This window comes from Lygodium microphyllum, chromosome 3, assembly GCF_053477565.2.
Source record: "Lygodium microphyllum isolate KBCC chromosome 3, Lygodium_microphyllum_v1.1.10, whole genome shotgun sequence".
In the NCBI taxonomy this organism is placed as follows: domain Eukaryota; kingdom Viridiplantae; phylum Streptophyta; class Polypodiopsida; order Schizaeales; family Lygodiaceae; genus Lygodium; species Lygodium microphyllum.
Window position 1 is genome coordinate 2,977,124 of NC_141137.1, and position 21,120 is coordinate 2,998,243.

Consider the following 21,120-nt stretch of genomic DNA (forward strand, 5'->3'; position numbering starts at 1 on the left):
GGACCAAAGGAATTGAGCCTTGAGCGGCGCACGCATCGAATCGAGCATAGAAGTAGGGTTTGCAGCCTGAACCGGTGCTGGAGATAGTTAGGAGATTTAGGAGGTTTTGATCCTTGGAGAAAGTATTTTAATTTGATGTTGAATATTAGAGTAGGACCATCCATCTCCATCTCTGGTTTTGATTTTTGTTGCATTAGGTTAAGATTAGGATAGGAAAAAGAAGGAAAACAGAAGGGTTCTACTACTACTAAAAATAGGGAAATAGGGACATAGATTTAGATTTCTGGCTGGAAGAGTGTGAGAGATTAATTTGTGGGGTTATAGTAGGCTGGGATGGGGCAATAAGAGGCCCAAGGAACCAAGAAAGACCACATTTGACATTCTTCCTTTTGAGAAGAGAGTGAGCTTGAGAGCCATGGAGAGCCATGGAGAGAGAGAGAGAGAGAGAGAGAGAGAGAGAGAGAGAGAGAGAGAGAGAGAGAGAGAGAGAGAGCTACAGGGAGATTGTTGAAGTGCCGATCGATTCGAGCGCCACATTGATTCCAGGTATGCCTGGTAGTTCCTTGTATTGTTTTACACCTATTTGGAAGGCATGGGACGATTCCATGGAGTAGGCATTGACCTTGAGGCATCGCGCGCAACCCGCAGGCCGTCGTCCGCGCCGTCAGACCAGTCCATCCGATCCCCAGAATTGGACCATTCAATTTCGGGAGTTGGACCGTCCGACTGCGACAATCGGACCACCCTGTCCGATCCGATTCCCAAAATCGGACCACTGCGAGAATCAGACCCAGTCTCAAAATTGGACCACGTGTCCTAGTCCCAAAATTGGATCCAGTGCCAAAATTGGACCATTGGTCCTAGCACCACAATCGGACCACTCGACCCATTGCAGTAGTCGGACCCCCTGTCTGACTAGGGAAATCAGACCGACTAGGGATATCGGACCAAAGTAAAATTTGACCACCCTGTCCGAGTCTCAATTGCGATATCGAACCACTTTTCCTAAGTGTGAAAATCGGACTAGCCCGTCTGATTCCTAGAATCGGACCACTTCACCAAAACTTAAAATAGAGGGTTTTTAAACCTGCCCTATAGTCCTGGCCACCCTGTTCACATCTCTGACCCCCCGGGAAACCCAATTTAGCCCTTAGAAGCTAGAGACCAAACATGATAACTAAGGATTCACCCCAAATGGCTAGACACTGAGCAGACCAAATTTAGAAGTTGACTTGACTTTCGGTGACCAACCAACCAACCCTGAAGCAGAATAGAGAACGCAGCACGGACTTTCAGTAAGACCTTAGATCAGGCAAAACCTGCGCTTAGAGCCATATCAGGCTACGAATATGAGGGGAAGAGTGGAGGTTGCAATAAGCATTGCTTGCATTGTCATCTCACTTTTGATTTCATCACCAAAGGTGCACTACAAGAAAATAAAAAGCCTGTTTTCGCACTAAGCACTAGAAAGCATGAAGCACAACTTGTGAATAAGATTGACAACTGCTTTCAATAACAAGGAACTCATCAGGAGATATAATAACATCAAGGAACCCACTATTAGGAGAAGATCCCAAAACATAGTTGGGTGCCTAAGAGCCCCATCAGTAGGACCCTAAGAGAACACGAAGATCCAGAAGGCGACAACATAGAGGATTAGATGTTGCCGGAGCTACTCAAATTGATCGACGACCTTGTGGAGCTGGAGGTGGGAGCAATGTCAGGATCACAAGGCGGACAAGGAGAGGACCAACTGGACTTGGGAGAATTCCCAGTCTTAGTGCAGGAGTTAGTCAATGAGTACGGCTTGTTGACTAGGATGGTAGTTCACGGCAGACCAGTAGAGGAAGTGGCAGCAAACCTAGAAGAGGAAAGAAAGGCGATTAGAAAGGCATTAGAGAGCATAATTGCCTATAACCATGAGCAAAAGGCTAGAAAACTCCAACAAGATGTATACATGTACGAGGCCTGGTGTGTGCTAGCCTTGGCTGGTACATCCAAAGCAAGACCAAATGCAAAGACAGAGTGAGCAGTAGAGACTGACTTATCGTTGAGTGAACTCATAGCCAAGCAGCTCATGAACAATATGTCTGCTGAGCAGAATGCAACAGCCTTAGCCACAACATTACTCTCGGGATTGGGGGTCACACAAGGGGCAAAGGGGCAATCTAGGATCCTTATTGTAGCAAAGCAGCTAGACAAGTATGAACCTAGCAATGACCCATATAGCTTTCTGGAGCAATTTGAACAAGTCTACGAAGCAAACGGTCTCACGGACCTTGCACAATGCTCTCAAGCTTTCGGTCTATGCTTAGGTGATAAGGGGAGAATTTGGTGCACTAGTTTAGATGCAGCTGAGTGCACGAACTTTGCCCATCTTAAGGATCTCTTTATCAAGAGATTCTCTGAGGCAGGGTACTCTGACAATCTCATCGTCTGATTGATGAATGTCAGTCAGAGGGAAAAGGAAGACGTAAGGGACTATATCACTCATGTGCGTAGCCTCTTCAAGAGGATCCATGCCAATGAGCGACCTAACAAGAAGGCTATGTCTACCGTGTTTATAAATGGAATTCGAAGCGAGGAGCTCTACAAAGCTTTGGCTAGTAACTCCACTCTACACCGAGACATGTTAGCTAGAGTCTTTGAAGAGGCAATAAGGGTGGACGATTAGCTTAGGAAGCAAAGCATGAGGAACACCAGACAGGACAGTACAAGTCAGAGAGCTCCAAAGCAGACAACAAATTCAGGAGAGAGAGAGAGAACTCTAGCATACGGGATAGAGGCCAGGAGCTGGCTGAGCATAAGAATGGAGCTTGCACAATTGCAAGAACAAATGAGGAAGCTTGTGCGGTCACATGTGTAGTGTATACACTGTGGTGGTTACCACCTCCTAGCTGAGTGCCAAGATCCTAGATCTAGGCAGTGCTCAAACTGCGGTAGGTTCGGTCATGACGCATTACATTGTTGCAGATTGCCAAGGAGATTCCCATATGCACAACAATACAACCCTCCATACTTAGGCAACAAGCCACCTAACCTCTTTGGCAGGGGAGCCCAGTTGGCGAGAGATGGAGGCCAAAATGTTTTCTTGCTGCTTTCTTCTTCTTCTTTCACACTCTTTACAATATACACAAAGTATAGATAAGATACAACATAAAGGAAAGTGGCCTACTAAGTCAAACAATGCATAACCGACTACACTAGTCGACTGGCGCTATAACTATGCAAACTGTAAATAGGTGTAACAACTTGAATATAATAAGTAATGAGTCAGTGGCCATGTGTGAGTCATAATGACCACAGACGTGCTAAGTAGACGTGTGGACCCATCTAACTAGGCGGTCCATCATCAATGTCCGCATGTGTTGAGCTTGTCATCTCAACACTCCCCCTCAAGCTCAACTACATCTCTGCAACTCCAAGTAAGCTTCGAAAATTTTGAAGCTTCTCTGTACCCAATGCCTTCGTGAAGATGTCAGCTATCTGATCCTGTGTGCTGACATACACCAAGTCAATGTCACCTGCTAGTACCTTCTCTCTCACAAAGTGGTAGTATACCTCAATATGTTTTGTCCTGGCATGGAACACAAGGTTCCTAGCCAAATGTATACTGCTCATGTTGTCACAATAAATGACAGCTGGACCTTCCACCTGCACATCTAAATCAACCAATAACTTTTGTAGCCATAGTACCTCACATGCTGCAATAGCAGCACCTCTATACTCAGCCTCTGTATACTCGACAAAGAAACTGTAGATTGCTTTTTGCTACTCCAAGCAATTGTTGCACTACCAAGAGAGAACATGTATTCGCTGGTAGATCTTCTGTCAGATATACTACCAGCCCAATCTACATTTGTGTATCCAAACACCTGTACATCTGTACCTGCCTCATAGAACATGTATCCGCTGGTAGATCTTCTATCAGACATACTACAAGCCCAATCTGCATCTGTGTATCCAAACACCTCTACATCTGTACCTACCTCATAGAAAAGTTCATAATGTAATGTGGACTTCACATATCTCAGTATGTGTCTGATTGCATCCAAATGTGGCTTTCTAGGTACTTGCATAAACTGACTCACAAGACCAACAATGTAGCTCAAGTCTGGCCTTGTAATGGTCATGTAGATCAAACTCCCCACTATCCTCCTGAACATAGTAGGGTCTTCTATCTCATCCCCAACATCAGCACTCAACTTTACATTCTGCTCTAACGGAACTGAAAGTGGTTTGCATGTTGTCATACCATACTTGGACAACATATCCAAGCCATACTGTCTTTGGGACAGCCATATACCATCATCACATCTGATCACCTCAATGCCAAGGAAGTACCTTAGCTCACCTAAATCCTTCATCTCAAACTTGTTCTTCAAAAAATCCTTGACTTCAGCAATCCCACTATCACTATCACCTGTAATAATCAAGTCATCCACATAGATGACTATGATGACCAAACCTCCATCTCCCTTTCTCACATAAAGTGAGTGATCACCATTAGAAACATAAAAGCCAATATTGACAAGATACTCTCTGATCTTGTCAGACCATGCTCTAGGTGCTTGTTTGAGCCCATAGAGCACCTTCTTCAACCTGCACACATACATGGGATGCTCTAAATCTTCATAACTTGCTGGTTGATCCATATACACTTCTTCCTGCAAATCACCATGCAAGAAGGCATTCTTCACATCCATTTGCTGTAACCTCCAACCTTTGGCTGCTGCCAAAGAAATCACACATTTGATAGTTTCCATCCTAGCAACTGGACTGAAGGTTTCATCATAATCTATGCCATATGTATGGGCATAGCCTTTTGCAACCAGCCTAGCTTTGTACCTACTAATAGAACCATTTGCATTGTGCTTAATCTTATAAACCCACTTACATCCAATAGCTTTCTTGCCCTTCGGCAATGATACTAGATCCCAAGTCTTATTGGCCTCTAATGCAGCCATCTCCTCATCCATTGTTGCATCCCAATGAGTATGACCAACAGCATCATCAAAACAAGTGGGCTCAACATCCTCAACTATTTTCACCATATAAGCATAATGGTGAGCTGCATAAGCTTCAAAACCAAATCTTTTAACAGGGTATCTGAGCCTACTAGTTCTGCGTACCACCGGATCACTCAATGGAGCCTTTACATTACTATGAACTCTCTATACACTTGGTGTCTTAACAGAAGGAATACCAAGCTCATCATCTAAGCTCTTTGAGCCACTGGAGTCTCCATCAAGAACTGCATCAATGCCATCTGACACTTTATTCTTTCCTTTGTCTTTACCTGTAGTGCTACTAGATGCACCCGAAGATGTAGAGCTACTCCTTAGTCTCCCAGACCAAGGACTACCAGATGATGTCTCTGGTCCACTAAGAATCCGTGATTCTTGCTTTTCAGCCTACACATGAGTGTCATGATCATCATCATCATCCAGTGCATCACTACTAGATGCATACCAACTGCTCATTTCATCAAAGATGACATCCCTGCTCACTTTGAGCTTACATGTGACAGGGTTATAACAATGATACCCTTTCTGCTCTAAAGAGTGTCCAATAAAGACACACTTTTCAGCCTTTGGATCCAGTTTCTTTCGCAACTCATCTGGCACATGAACATACGCAATGCAACCAAACACTTTCAAGTGTGAGACATCAGGCTTCTTACCTGTAAAACATTCTTTAGGGGTCATACCATGAACTGCAGTTGTGGGAGTTCTATTCATAATATAAATAGCAATATGAACAGCCTCAGACCAAAAATACTTAGGCATATTCTTTTCAGCTACCATTAAGGCACGTGCAACTTCTGCAATATGTCTGTTTTTCCTTTCTGCAACCCCATTTTGCTATGGGGTATACCTACATGTGAACTGTCTCTTTATCCCATGAGACCTCAGAAAATCACTGAACTCATTTGAGAGGTACTCTCCCCCTGACCTCAAGCACTTTACTTTCAGGCCTGTTTCTCTTTCAACTGTAGCCTTGAAAGTTCTAAAGTACTCAAACACTTCACTCTTTTCCTTCATAAAATATACCCACAGCTTTCTAGAACAATCATCAATGAATGTGACAAAGTATGAACTGCCTCCAAGAGATACATTTTGTGTAGGCCCCCAAATGTCTATATGCACAACATCAATGATATTTATGCTTACATCTCTATCATGTGAAAAGGGTTGTCTTGCCTGCTTACCAAACCGGCATGCTTCGCATACCTTATGAAATTCTGCAACTCTAAATGTAGGAAAACCTGTAATCAACCCTTTGGACTGCATTAATTACAGCCTTTGTACATTTGCATATCCTATGCATTTGTGCCAAATTTCAATGTCTGTAACAATACCTTTTCCTTTAGCATACATAGCAGCATTCATATTAGGAATTCCAGCATCCAGAGTAAACATACGTCCAACTCTACTTCCCTTTGCAACTAACCTGCACTTGTCATTGAAGTCTTCTACAAAGCAGCCCTTTGCATTAAATCTAACTTGCAGCCCTTGCTCTACCATTTGACCGACTGACACCAAGCTCTTTTTAAGAGATGGCACATGCAATACATCTGAAAGACTCTTTGTCTTACCATCATGCAAGGACAAGGGAACTTTTCCAATGTGTGAAATTGGGTGGCATGAATCATCACCCATCTGCACATAACCTGCATTTTGCAAATCCTGCATCTCTCCAAACCATTCTGCATGGCTAGTCATATGATTGGATGCACCTGAATCAACATACCAAACATCATCATGTGTTCCCTTTCCTGTAACAGCATTCAGCATATGCTGCATAACAAACAGACATTCATTTTTTTCTTCATTCTGTTGTGAAGACAATGCATAGTTTCCTTGTTGCAACTTACCACTGCAAATATAATCTTTCTTAGCATAACAGTGGGTTGCAATATGACCTGTTTTGCCACAATAGTGACACACAATACTAGAGTTGTTAGAACCTCTATTCTGCCATCCACCTCTTCCTCTAAAGCTCCCCCTACCTCTGAAGTTACCATGACCTCCTGAAACCTACATATCGCCAAATTGTTGATTCAATTTGTTTTGCTGGTTGTCACTACCACATCCTGTACCATGGTTTCTTGAAGAGAACCTGCCACATCCCCTTCCTGAACTGGAGTAGAAAGCTTGGACTTGTTCACCACTTCTTTCAGATGTCTCACTCTGCATGTTGATCTCTTCAGTGATCATAAGGGAGACCAACTCATCGAAATCTGAAAATGGCTTTTGACATATACGGAAGTTACAAAAGACTTCCAAGCCTTTTCATTGTTAAGTCCACCCAAGGTAGACGACACTAAATCATCATCATCGGGCATTGCATCAATCGCTGCCAATGCATCTGCAATGCTCCTTACCTTCAGTGCATGCTCATTGATAGACATCTTCCTTTCTTCAATGTATTCAACTCTTGCTTGAGTTGAATCTTTCGTGCCTTTGTATTTACGAAAAACATACTTTCAAGTATGGTCCAAGCTGCATATGAATTCTTTGCATTTCTAATATGTACCAACATATTATTGTCAATTACTGCAGATAGCCAATACATGACATTCTTGTCTTTTGCATTCCATTCCTTCCGTGCCTTTGTCTCTTCTGCAGTTGAAGGATCACTCACCTCCGGCTCCTTTTCTTCACCTGAAACAAACTCATAGAGGCCTTTTCCAATAAGGAAGTTCGTGACACGAAACTTCCATGAAGGGTAGTTGTTCTTGTCGAGCTTCTCAATGATGGGGCTTCCACTGTACTCTGCCATCATCACAAAACTAATACCAAACAGCAAGCAAATCTTCTGCAATCCTCGACCTGTAGTGCACAGCAATACACCAGATAGCCTTTTTCACTGTCTACTCAGTAATACATGCAATCTGCAAAACCAGTTTGTAGATAAACCTTGTGTTTACTCGCTGGTGAACACCTTTGAACTTACAGATCTAAAATCTGTAACCTGTGCACCCACTTTCGGTCAATACAGTCGAAGTCATAGTGTACCCTGAAACTGCTGTCCGCAACCTTGCGGCTCTAAAACGGGGCCTAAAACGGGCTCAAATGCCTCAAAATACACAGCGCTCTTCGTGCACACCAAATCTCACTGCAATCTGAGATTTTTGCTCTGCCCTGCTTCCGGTGCCTCCACATGCATATCCAAGAGAAAGAGTGGAAGGATGGGAGAGCTTCTTACCCGTGGCTTGCTTGCTCGAACCTTGCTTCTTCTCCTTCACTTCAACCTTCAAAATCAGCCTCTCTCAGTGGCACGGCTCTGATACCATGTCAAGAATCGCATGGTGGGGGGACTTGCTCAAGATGCTGTGCCGAACACACAGAATGCACAAGGAGAAGCTCACTTAAGAGACAAGAAGAGAGATGGAGGCCAAAACGTTTTCTTGTTGCTTTCTTCTTCTTCTTTTACACTCTTTACAATATACACAAAGTATAGATAAGATACAACATAAAAGAAAGTGGCCTACTAAGTCAAACAATGCATAACCGACTACACTAGTTGATTGGCGCTATAACTATGCCAGCTCTAAATAGGTATAACAACCTGAATATAATAAGTAATGAGTCAATGGCCATGTGTAAGTCATAATGACCACCAATGTGCTAAGTGTAGATGTGTGGACCCATCTAACTAGGCGGTCCATCATCAACGTCTGCATGTGTTGAGCTTGTCATCTCAACAAAAGAGAGTCACTGATGCAAAGGCAGAGACCTTAGCTCCTAAGATAGCAGAACTAGGGAGTGCCAAGGTAGGGGAATACTCCCACCCCAGACAGCAACTCGAGGCTATAGAAAAAGTCAAGGAGCAAGTCAAGGATGCCCAAGAACATCTTAAGGATGTAGAGCCCATACTGGAAGACCAAATTGAAGACCTTTCTAGTGTGGGTACACTCGTTTTACCATCACGACCTCAATCAGGGAACGCACCCACACCACATGAAATGCCATAGAGGCAAGACCAAGAAGAAGCATGTCATCAAGCTAACCAAGGAGGAAGGCAACCACCCAGCAGCCTCCTCACCACTTTAGTAGCCACTCCAGTAACCGTGATCCTAGGAGATCTACTTCAACAACACCTTTCCTTATGGCAAGAATTAAAGTATTGGGTGGAGAGAAAAGAAAAGCACACTATTGCTGACTTGCAAGAGCAGGGCGCAATCGCACAAATTCCAAGCCTAACACTACACTCAATTACAAGGTCACCACACGTCAATGCTTTCTGGGAAGGCATTGAGATGCATGCAGTCTTACCTATCTTAGCCTTGGGGGATGCAACACGAAAAGGAATCATAGACACAGGCGTCGGTGTAGTGTCTTGAGCCACGCAGTTCTACAGGCCTGGGGAAACCCACCTGTGGAAACGGCTAGGTTCAATGTCACATTGGCCAATGGAATGAAGGTCAGACCATTTGGGGTCCTAAAGAACTGGCCACTAAAGGTCGTAGGGGTGCAGTTTTCTGTGAACTTCATTGTTATGAAGGGAGTGGACTATGACATACTGCTAGGCGGACCCTGGATGAGGAACGTGAGAGTTATTGAAGATTGGGGTAAAAATATCATCTTCTTGGGGAATAGAATAGAAGCGATAAGGGTTGAGATGGATACCTGGAAGACTACCCCAGCCGACCTTGATGCTATCTCAACCATGCTAAATGGTGATGCACTAGCAAGCAAACCCTATGGGTCATTGACCAAGTACATCCCTTGCCCTGAGGACAAGTAGGATTGGATGCATGTCTTGGCAACCGTTGACCTACCGTTCTCAGATGAGGAAGAGCTATATAGGCAATCTGCTAAATGCTGGCAAGGGAGCCCATCGTGCCACTCTGCATGATGGTAGGAAGCTCATGTAACCCAAGGCAACCGGTCTCATTCCATATCCCCACCAACAAGCTTGAGCTTCAGGGAATCATAGAGTGCCTGACCGATAAACTGAAGGGCGACATGGCTGCCAATCTAAAACCCCTACGTGATCTTTTGGCTAAGCCTGAGTGGAAATGGACCAAAATTCACAATCTTAACATGTTATACAATTGGGCTTTAGTCACTGATAAAAAGGAGATTGGAGAGGAAAACCCGAGGGATGACGAGCAGTCAGATTGGCAAGACTCTAATGATGAGGAGTACGAGGACTGCCGCTCTATTGGAGACGAGAGTGAAGAAGAGTTAGACACGATAGAATATGACACTGAAGGGAAAGTGATCGAATAGATCAAGGCAGGCTCTAAGCCTAGAAGGGAAAGGGCAGGCTAGAATGAAAGAGGAGTCATGCAGATGGAGTGCGATAGATCCTGGTTGGAGCACATAGGAGCCATGGATTACAAGCATGCAAGGGTAGTGCAACCATTGGTAGTTCCGGTGCTTATGACGGATACACCTACTGAATTACGACCCCCTGGTGAAACTCCTTCCTCAAGCAAGGGATGTGAGTTTAACTCAGAGTCTAAAGTTAGTGCGGACAGTGATCCCAAAATACCCCAACCCTCTAAGGTCAAACACACCAAAGGGGACTTGCCAGTCCACCTAAGGCGCAGATGGCTAAAGGAGAAGGCCAGGAAAGTGAACTAAGGACTCAGAATCAGAGAGGCAAAAGAAGCTGCAGGATCTCCCCAAACTCTTCATCACAAAGTTTAAAAAGGGTGATAGAGTGGTGATTCTGCTAGGAGCAAAGAGATAGGGGCAAACCAGTGAGCCAATTGAGGGACTCGCCAAGGTCAAGGAAGTCAAGTTGGTAGGGGAAGGCGAGAAGCCTCACCTTGTGTTCATTGCTGACGACTTGACCAAGGATGAGGAGGCTAAACTTGTTGCTCTCCTACGAGAGTATATCAATGTGTTCGCCTGGTCCTTGGAGGAACTTAAAGGAGTCGATCCTATGGTTGTGACCCAAAAATATCCCAATGGTTCCAGATGCGGTGCCAACAAATCAATGACCTTACCCTATGAATCCCAAACACACCCATGCAGTGAAGGAGGAAATTGGTAAGCTCATGGAGGCAAGATTCATATATGAGATTGAGCACACGGATTGGGTATCACCTATAGTGATCGTTATGAAAAAGAATGGTAAAATTCGAGTGTGCGTGAATTACAAGAAAGTTAATGCCGCTACGAAGAGGGACAACTACCCCTTACCGTATAGAGGGTAGCAAGCAAAGAAGCCTACAGCTTCCTGGATGGCTTCTCTGGCTATAATTAAGTGCAAGTGCACCTTGATGGCAAGCACAAGACTGCTTTCGCCATGGACTGGGGTGATGACACCGAAAAGAAGCATAAAAACAAGGCACAAAAATGTCCATGCATATATAATAATTTCATCTTTTGTAAAAAAGATAACAAGTACATTGTTACAAAATCACTAAAATACACACCTATATGAGGGGGCCACATCCACATCCACATACACCATCATAAATAAATGGTATACACAAAAGTGTTACATGCATGCATTTGTGAAGGGTAGGAACACTCAAAATTAAAGGCCAAAGGTCTTATAATATCAAATGTATCAAAGTTTCAAAGAAATAATAAAAATACGAAGGGGTGTGCTTTTTGGGGAAGAGGTGGGGTGGAGTGCACGAGTAGTTATGTGCCTCTTTCCCTTCCCTCTCTTGTCCAATTGCACATTTTCTTTTTGGTGGTGCAAAAAGTTGTTCTCTCTTCTCTCTCCTCTGTCTTTTGTACAGAAATTCTTCTTTTCCCTTTTGTTCTTGTATAATGGTTGAAGCTATGGATGAAGATGATGAAGATAACGAATTGGTTCATTATTAAGTGGAAGATTTATGGTTTCTTTTCAGTTTTGAGATTAATGACTCAGCCATGTGCATAGATTTTGCATGCTTCTACCTTGGTTTCATGTTCATTTCCTGCCGTGGGAGGGTTGCTGTCATTTTGGTGCGCATCCGGGGAAGAAGCTGATCTCAACAACTACAATAGGGGGAAAATCATCTGGTGATGGAAAATGCAAATGCAATGGGGAGGACCAATGAAAAGGAGAAGAAGACAAGGACAGCTTTCCCATCCAGCATTTTCTCCAGCCCCTGCTCCAAGCATGCATATACCATTGCAAATATGGACAAAGGTAGAAGAAGTGGAAGAAGATAAGTGACAGTGAGGGTTGTGCTACTATGTCCACTCACTACAATGCATCTGGTAAATCGGTTCTGTTTTGAGAAAATGACGATGACTCAGATTGTGAGGAATAGGAGCCAAGGATCAGAAGGCTCATATTCTAAGGTGGAAGAGGCAGAGAGATAGAAATCAAAGGAAACAAATTCATCAACTAGAAGAAGAAGAATAAGAAGAAGCTACTTACAACTTCTTCCTTTTCCCCTAAACTTCCTTACCATGATCAAGAGACTAGTGCACCCTCCCAATCCAAGACAGAATCGGCCAATGGCAGCGATGACTTGCATGTTGACTCGCACAAACAACCTAGCAACCAGAACCAACATGGACAACCAGGGAGCCATGGACAAGGTTCCCATCCTCCTACACGACTGAAAGCAAAGCCATCCACCATCCATTCTATCCTCAACTGTCCCATGGAGGATGTGCATAGCCATTACAACCTAGGAAAATGATTCGGGCATGAACAATTTGGTTGGCATGAACAATTTGGTGTCACCCATCTCTGTGCACTGATGTGTCAGCGGCTAGGCCAATGTGGTGGATATGAAGGGAGCATATGCAGGAAGAAGGATATGAAAGAGAAGAAGTCATACATTTTGCAACAAGATGACCGCGATGGAAGGAAGTGGCAGATATGAAAACGAAGAAGATGGAAGGAAGAGAGAGAGTTAGAGAGAGAAGTAGTGAGGGAAGGAGCGCAAATGTGATCTTGAAAAGGGCACTGTAATCAGACAAGCCATCCTTCCACCTCGATTTGGAGCTATTGAAGAGGTACATTTAGCTGTGGCCGGTCTGACGAGCTTGACATCGGAGTCAAGGGAGCTAGGTCTTCTCTGTCCATGGCTATTCACAAGCAAAACAAAAAATAAGAAGATAAAGCAAGTCCATGCTTTCAAGCCGTGCTAAGATTCATCGATCTAGATGAAAGAAAGGGGGCGGCAGGAGAGAGGGGGGAAACAGGGGAAGGCATGCAGAGGAGAAAAAAAACGGGGCCAAATCGAAGGTGGGTGGAAACAAATGTCTAATTTGAACAAAGATGACAAAGTGGCCAACAAGGAAAAATCGGATGGAAAAGCTACGCGAAAGACGTTGCGACACTAGAACAGAGACACAAAAGAGAGGGGGGAGGAGGAGCAGGAGGAGGAGGAGGAGGAATCACCCTCCCTTTGCCACTGGCCCCATTGCACATATGGATTGACATGCTGCACCCACTCTAGTGGCATTATTATCTTCATCAGCATATCAGCAAACCTGGTCATGCTGCCCGCCTTCCTCCTGGATGCCTGCTACACATTCTTCCCCTGCCGCCTTGCTCTCATTATGAAGAAGAAGAAGATGTTGAAGAACAGATAGTTCAGTCCTTCAACGGCTATTCCTCTCCTAGTCCACGGTGTTGCCTTCTCCCCTTCGTTGACACCCTACATCTATGCCTCCCTTTCAACTGCAAAGCAACAAAGGCAGTAGCAGCATATTCAAAAATGTATTATCTACTTCACAATGGGGGAGCGATAGAATTTTGCATCTCTTGGCTTTCCAAAAGAAGAAGAAGTACCACACGGATACAGAGATACAAAGAGAGAGCATGTAAGAGGTTGAGGATGGTGAAATGCAGAATCGAGAAAGCAACGAGCACGAGATTTCACAGTCCTCCCTTGACTCCTTCACTGATCCATACGGACAACCCTAACTTTGCAGTTGTGCCCGCGGATGCCATGAGAAAGCTCTCTATGCTCTGCTGTTGTTCTATCGTCTCATCATCCCACAAAAACCAACAATTAGCACAAAATCAGATATCGAGGGAGAGAGAGAGAATTCCCTCAACCACCAGGAAGTACAAGGCGTTGTCATTGCATTGTGGTCTTGCGTAGGTAGATGATATGGAGGAAGAGGATGCTCTTGGCAAGGCATCGAGGCCGCAATAAATCCCATCGTATCTTCTTTTCCCTCAACCCTAATGAAGTACCAAATACCCTAACCCTTAACTTTTAATGAAAAAAAAACAAATAACATATTTAATTTACTAAAACACTTAAAAAAAAAACAAAACAAATGCATGGTCCTATTCTATATTGCCTCTCAAATGAATCTCTAAGCTCAATCCCTTTGAGACCCCTTGAAAGTACCTCCATGTCCTTTCATATTCCCTTCATCCCCCTCCCTTAGCCTTAGCAATACCACACTATCTCTCTCCACCATGGCACCATCTTCATCCTCCTTTATGGTGGCCTTTCCCTACTCTTCACCTCTCCATCCTTGCCAATATCTTCCTCCCCATTGCTATCTTCCTCTCTTTTAAGAGACACACATCATCTTCATTTCCCTTTCTCTTATGATACCCTCTTAGACCCATTATCCTATTGTTAAGGGTATCATACCTTAAATAAATCTAATAACATCTAACAACAACCTTTAACAACACAAAAGTTAAAGCCTCACTCAAGTTACACAACCTAAGATAAATAAGCTCTTGAAAGACACGAGAAACAAAACCCTAAAGGGCAACCATAAGGTTTAACAACTCTTAATATCTATCATTAGCATTCCTTTTAAAAAAATAAATAAATAGCTTTTTGCAAAGGTAAATCTCTAATGGGGTTCTCTTCCTAGCTATCAATGCTAATAAACCCCTACATCCGAAGATACATAAAGATGTGGCTACAATCAAATGGTGTTCCCTCAAGTGCCTATGGAGCTACATGATGGAGTCTTCTTCCTTTCTACATTGGGCAAAGAAGTTGTGCTTACGATCCCTTATTGAAGACAGAACCCTATCCTTTGAAGACTAGTAAAGTTTTTCTGTGTGGGATAATCTGAGGCAGGAGTTCCCTTACTCTAGTGGTCGTGGATTTGGAGTCCCATACCCTACCATGGCTAGGCCTTATGATCGAAGTTGTTTTACTAACAATTTTGGAAGTTGTTTGTGTTAGACAGTGGTTCTTCTTTGACAAGGTTCGCGAGGACGCTTCACATTTCAGTGTGGGAGGAATATGATGACACCGAAAAGAAGCATAAAAACAAGGCACAAAAATGTCCATGCATATATAATAATTTCATCTTTTGTAAAAAAGATAACAAGTACATTGTTACAAAATCACTAAAATACACACGTATATGAGGGGGCCACATCCACATCCACATACACCATCATAAATAAATGGTATACACAAAAGTGTTACATGCATGCATTTGTGAAGGGTAGGAACACTCAAAATTAAAGGCCAAAGGTCTTATAATATCAAATGTATCAAAGTTTCAAAGAAATAATAAAAATACGAAGGGGTGTGCTTTTTGGGGAAGAGGTGGGGTGGAGTGCACGAGTAGTTATGTGCCTCTTTCCCTTCCCTCTCTTGTCCAATTGCACATTTTCTTTTTGGTGGTGCAAAAAGTTGTTCTCTCTTCTCTCTCCTCTGTCTTTTGTACAGAAATTCTTCTTTTCCCTTTTGTTCTTGTATAATGGTTGAAGCTATGGATGAAGATGATGAAGATAACGAATTGGTTCATTATTAAGTGGAAGATTTATGGTTTCTTTTCAGTTTTGAGATTAATGGCTTAGCCATGTGCATAGATTTTGCATGCTTCTACCTTGGTTTCATGTTCATTTCCTGCCGTGGGAGGGTTGCTGTCATGGGGTGTGTTCATCTACATCATTATGCCCTTTGGGCTAATGAATGCACCTGTGACCTTCCAATGATTAATGTGCACCATCTTCAAGGACATGCTTAGACGTGAGCTAGAGGTGTTCATAGACGACTTATGCATACACTCTAGTTGGGCCGAACACTTAGGAAAGTTGAGAGCTTTTGTTGAACGGTGTTGGTTATGCAACCTCTCGTTGAACCCCTTAAATTGCCAGCTCTAGGTGAAGCACTGATGTATCCTAGGGCACGTAGTGTCAAGGAATGGCATTGCCACCGACTTCTCAAAAGTCAGGGTCATTGTCGATCTATCACCACCCATTAACTACAAGGGCGTTCAGTGTTTCTTAGGCCATACGGGATACTATCGACGCTTTGTACTGAATTACGCACTGATTGCTAGACCATTGTACAAGCTGTTGATCATATTCGAGTGGACTGAGGAATGCGAATGTGCATATGAAGAGTTGAAGAAGGCTCTCACCACTGCACCAATCTTACGAGCCCCAGACTAGAGCATAACATTCCATGTACACATAGATGCCTCTAAGTTTTCTATTGGAGATGTTCTATGCTAGCCTCGTGAACATAACCTAGATTACCCCGTGAGTTTTGCCAACAAGCAGCTCACTGAAACGGAGATGAACTATTCCACTATAGAAAGGGAAGGGTTAGCCATGGTGTTTGCTATAAAGAAATTTAGGCATTATCTGTTGGCCACCCCCTTCGTCTTTTTCATTGACCATCAAGCCTTGCTTTATCTCGCGAACAAGTTGTGCGCTACAGATTGTATAGCTAGATGGTTGCTTCTCTTGTTGGAATTTGATTTTTCTGTGGTTGTACGTAAGGGAAAGCAGCACTACATGGCTGATCACATGTCCCGTGGCGCATACCCACAGGAGAAGCTGTTGGACAAGGCATACCTAACGACCTATTGAACGCTCACCTCTTTGGCCTATCTAGCAAAAGAGACTTGTTTAGGGCCGATATGATGCCATATTGGGCCAATGATGTAGTTCAAGTGCTAGCCTGAGAGACCTATTGAGAAAGCCAAGCTAAGAGACTTATCTTAAAGATCCAGCCATACCAACTGATCACCGACAAACTCTATAGGCTAGGACAAGATGGTTTGTTGCGTAGATGTGTGTGTGAGCATGAGATGCACGATGTATTGAGAGAAACACATGGTGGAATAGCTTAGTGGGGATACAACAGCCCATAAGATGCTACAATCCCAGCTATGGTGGTCCACCCTATTCCGTGATGCTACTAGATTTGTAAAACACTACGATGAGTGCCAGAGGACTAAGGTGCTCGTGCGTAAGGATAAGATGGAGTTGACCCATGTAATAGCACGATAGCCCTTCGAAAAATGGGGCATTAACTTCATTGGACTTATCAGTCCTGCGGCACAGTACTCCCAGGCATGCTACATCATTGTGGCAACTGATTACATAACGAAGTGGGTAGAGGCAAGAGCCACTAGGAAGAATGACACTAGAACCACTACGAAGTTCTTGTGGGAGCAGGTCCTTTCACATTTGGTTATCCAATTGAACTAGTAAGTGATCAAGTCACACACTTCATTAATGAAGTGATATCCCACCTGCTCTTGACCTTCCTAATCATTCATAGAAGGTCCTCGCCCTACTACCCTCAAGCAAATGGCCAAGTAGAATCCACGAATAAAATCCCAGTCAACGTGCTTACTAAAATAGTATCCACATCACGAAGTGACTAGGATAACAAATTGATGGTGGCCTTGTGGGCCTATCGTACAACTTATAAGATGGCTGTAGGATAGATGCCCTTTAGGCTGACTTATGGAATAGAGGCCATTCTACCCTTAGAGTTCTTTGTCCCTAGCTTAAGGATAGCAGCTCAGGAGCGTTGGGAGGGAAGAGAGGCTTGGACCAACCTCTTGGTGGAGTTAGAGCATCTCACGGAGACTCGACTCTTAGCCATCCATGCTCTAATTTGTGAGAAGGCACGAAGAAAGATGTGGTTTGACAAGCATGTCAAACAGCGCAACTTTGATCAAGGGGACCTTGTTCTACTATACTTTGTGAAGGGTCACAAATAGAAAATGAAATTTCAAGGACTAGGACCTTTTCGAGTACGTACAAGTAGAACATGCAATGTTGAGTTGGAGATGCTCGAAGGTGAAGAAATAGGCTTCTTCAATGGCAGTTGCATGAAAAAGTACTATCCTCCTTCCCATTCATTGCATGAGCCACCTATGCTTGAAGCCCCTGTCAACGTCTGCGTGGCCACTATTACTGAATTGACAGATCAAGATGAAGAAGCAGTGGCACCCACCTACCTACGAATCACAGTCATTGCAGAACAGACGTATTCTTTTGATGCCTTGATCGAAGAAGGTACCGACTATAATATCTTGATGCATGACCATTGGACACGCATTGGTCAACCTAAATTATAGTCCACAAATGCTAAACTCAGCCCATTTGGGGGCAACACTTACTCACTCTTAGGAAAATGCAAAGTGGCCGTCTCTATTGAGTCTAAAAGTATACCAGTATTCTTTTATGTATTGCCAAACACTAAAGGGGCCGGTAATAAGTCACTACTAGGTCACATTTTTAAAAAGCAGATGAAATGCAATGTGGACTATAACCTAGTTCGCATCCATCTTGCTATAGGCAATGTGCGCATAGTCACTACTTTCAGCAAGGGTTATCTTGATCCTTCTACAATTTCACAACCACTGATAGAGACTCCTACGACCACGCCCATGACCAAGCCTAGGGAGAAGGGCTGTGATATCCCACTCCATGCTTAAATTGCTAGAACCAAGCCCACCAAGGCCATTCACAAGGCCAAAGAGTCCATGCTCATATGGGTGCCCAAACGACAAGGGCCACCTCCTCGTAAAACACAGAAACATGCTTCTAAACACAAAAACTATCAGTCACAGCCTAAGAGGCATTTCAGATGCTATCGACATAGGCGCACTACCACACCGCGTTGGATCCCCAAAGATCTCTTGCGAGCACAAGGATACTATGAGGGAAACCCCTGGATATGGGTGCCTAAAAGTGGACATTCAAGAGGCTCAACTCTAAGAAACCTCACTCCAGCTAGAGAGGCTTTCACATACAGAACCCAGGCTGCAAAGCAAGCTGGACTAGTACCGGTTGTTATTAATGAATCCCAACATATTTATCGTCCTAAACTAGATGCCCCTGCATTATCCAAGTTAGATGAGTTGAGCACCCCCATGCCGGCTCAAATAGAATGCAGCACATCTCCTATGCCACTGGAGCCCCCTACAGCATCTCAAAGTGCTCCTGAGTGCAACGTCCCATCTCTGACGCTATCAATGGAGTCACCAGCACCATCACCACCAGCAGGCCTTAGGCCTTCGTATGAAAGACAATCTTTCCTTTCAATGGCCAAGGATATTGTTGAGACCTCGGGAGATGACGTAGTGACATGCAACAAGGAGTTAGATAACACCTTCACCACATTCACTAGGAGCTATGAGAGGCTTGACTTAGGACTTCTTGATGAACCCCTTGCTTCTGATGTTCGTGCATTGCCATGCACTTGGGAAGTGTATGATTTTATGACCGTCAAATTTCCCAAAATTGCTGTCGAATTAATCACTAATGGAGAAATCTCAAAGGAGCAAGCCGTTCTCAGAAGACTAATTACCTCGTACCGCAAGCCTACTCACTCTACACCTAAGTTCACACAGCTTGCCAGCTCTGCTTCTTCGTTCTTACAACTGTGGTATGCCTTGCGACTCCAATGGGAGAAAAAAGGCTGTCGTATCATGACCAATGCCGAGCAAAGAAGGGCAATCAAAACAATTGAACACGACCCTACTTATGTGGCACCTCTTTCGTTTAGGGTTTTGGCCATTTCATGCAACATACACTTAGATTACCAGGTGCTGGCCCACCCTTACATTGACCAATTCCTCATGGAAGAGGAGTTGCACGTTGCTAGTCACCTCAACTCCGGGGACATCTTTCATTATGTCTTGACCTATATCACCCAAGCTTCCATACGACCATGCGAACTTGATCGTCATGCCCAGCTTGAATATAACCCTAACCTTTATACTTGGCTGTTGGCCAAGTAACTTGCCCCACAAAGTCCATGCAACCCATCCTTCTCCCCTTGCTAATCCTAGGAAGGATTCCCTTAAAACTTAAGGAAATGGGGGGGGGGGAGCAAAGTGAGAGCCAAGTGATGTCGCAAAATGTATAATGAGAGCCAAGTGATGTAGCAAGATGTATAATGGATGAAAATTATCAATTGAGTTCAAATAGGAAAGAACGCAAGGAGAAAATAGATGTTTCTTTTGAATTATTTCCAAGTTTCATGCCTCTGAATTAGCACGGCAAATTGTCACACGCATTCTTTCTTGGGTTTTTGTTAGTGATGAGTCAATTCATAACGCTAATGTTGGCATGGTGTGATGACAGGCACCTACCATGGCAGGACAAGGTAAACTCCCATTCACTAAAGAGGAGATAACAAAGTATGGAATCAGTGTTGAGACATGTGGATTCAGCCAGTTCACGTTCAAACATACCATGAATTTAGATGAAGCCATCCTGGAAGAGCCGGCAGTGAAGCACTTGGTGAACAAGTGCAACCTCCAAAAGTACATGGAAAAGGTCGGATAGGCTGTGGATTACAGCATGTGCATTGACTTCTTAAGGAGCTTTGATGAAGGTAGGACCTGTGCATGGTCACAGTAAGAACTGGCGACCGGGAAAGAAGGGTGCAAGTGCCTCTTAATGCAACTATTGTCGAGAAAGCCCTGGGGCTTGTGTCCAAGGAGCGGTGCCCAAAAAGAGATGTGTATGCCATGATGGGGGAGTAAAAAAAGAGGATGTGCACACGATGGATGGAATCAGTTTGGCTAACATTCCAGACCGTGCGACAAGGATGCAAGCTAAAATGGTCCATGCCCTTTTCTCAGGACACAGATACAATGCGCTAATGAACAGAATTGGGGTGCCATTGCTAGAAAGAATCACTGTAGGAGTTCCAGAGGAGGTGGATTGGAATGGCTTTGTCCAGAAAACTATCAAGAGTTCAGTTGAGCTCCTGGCTCCAGTCACAGCACCAGTTGGGGGGGAGTCTCCTGCCTCTACTACACGATCCACAAGAAAAAAACAGCCTCAAAAGCCTCTACAATTAGATACGGAGGTGTCCTGATAGCAATCATCGATGAGGCTATCAAGGATGCTAGCATAGATAAAGATCAAGCTGTGCATCAAAGCTCACCTCACTATAAGGAAGAAGGCTCGAGTGAAAACACAATAAGAGACAAAGGAGAGCCGGAG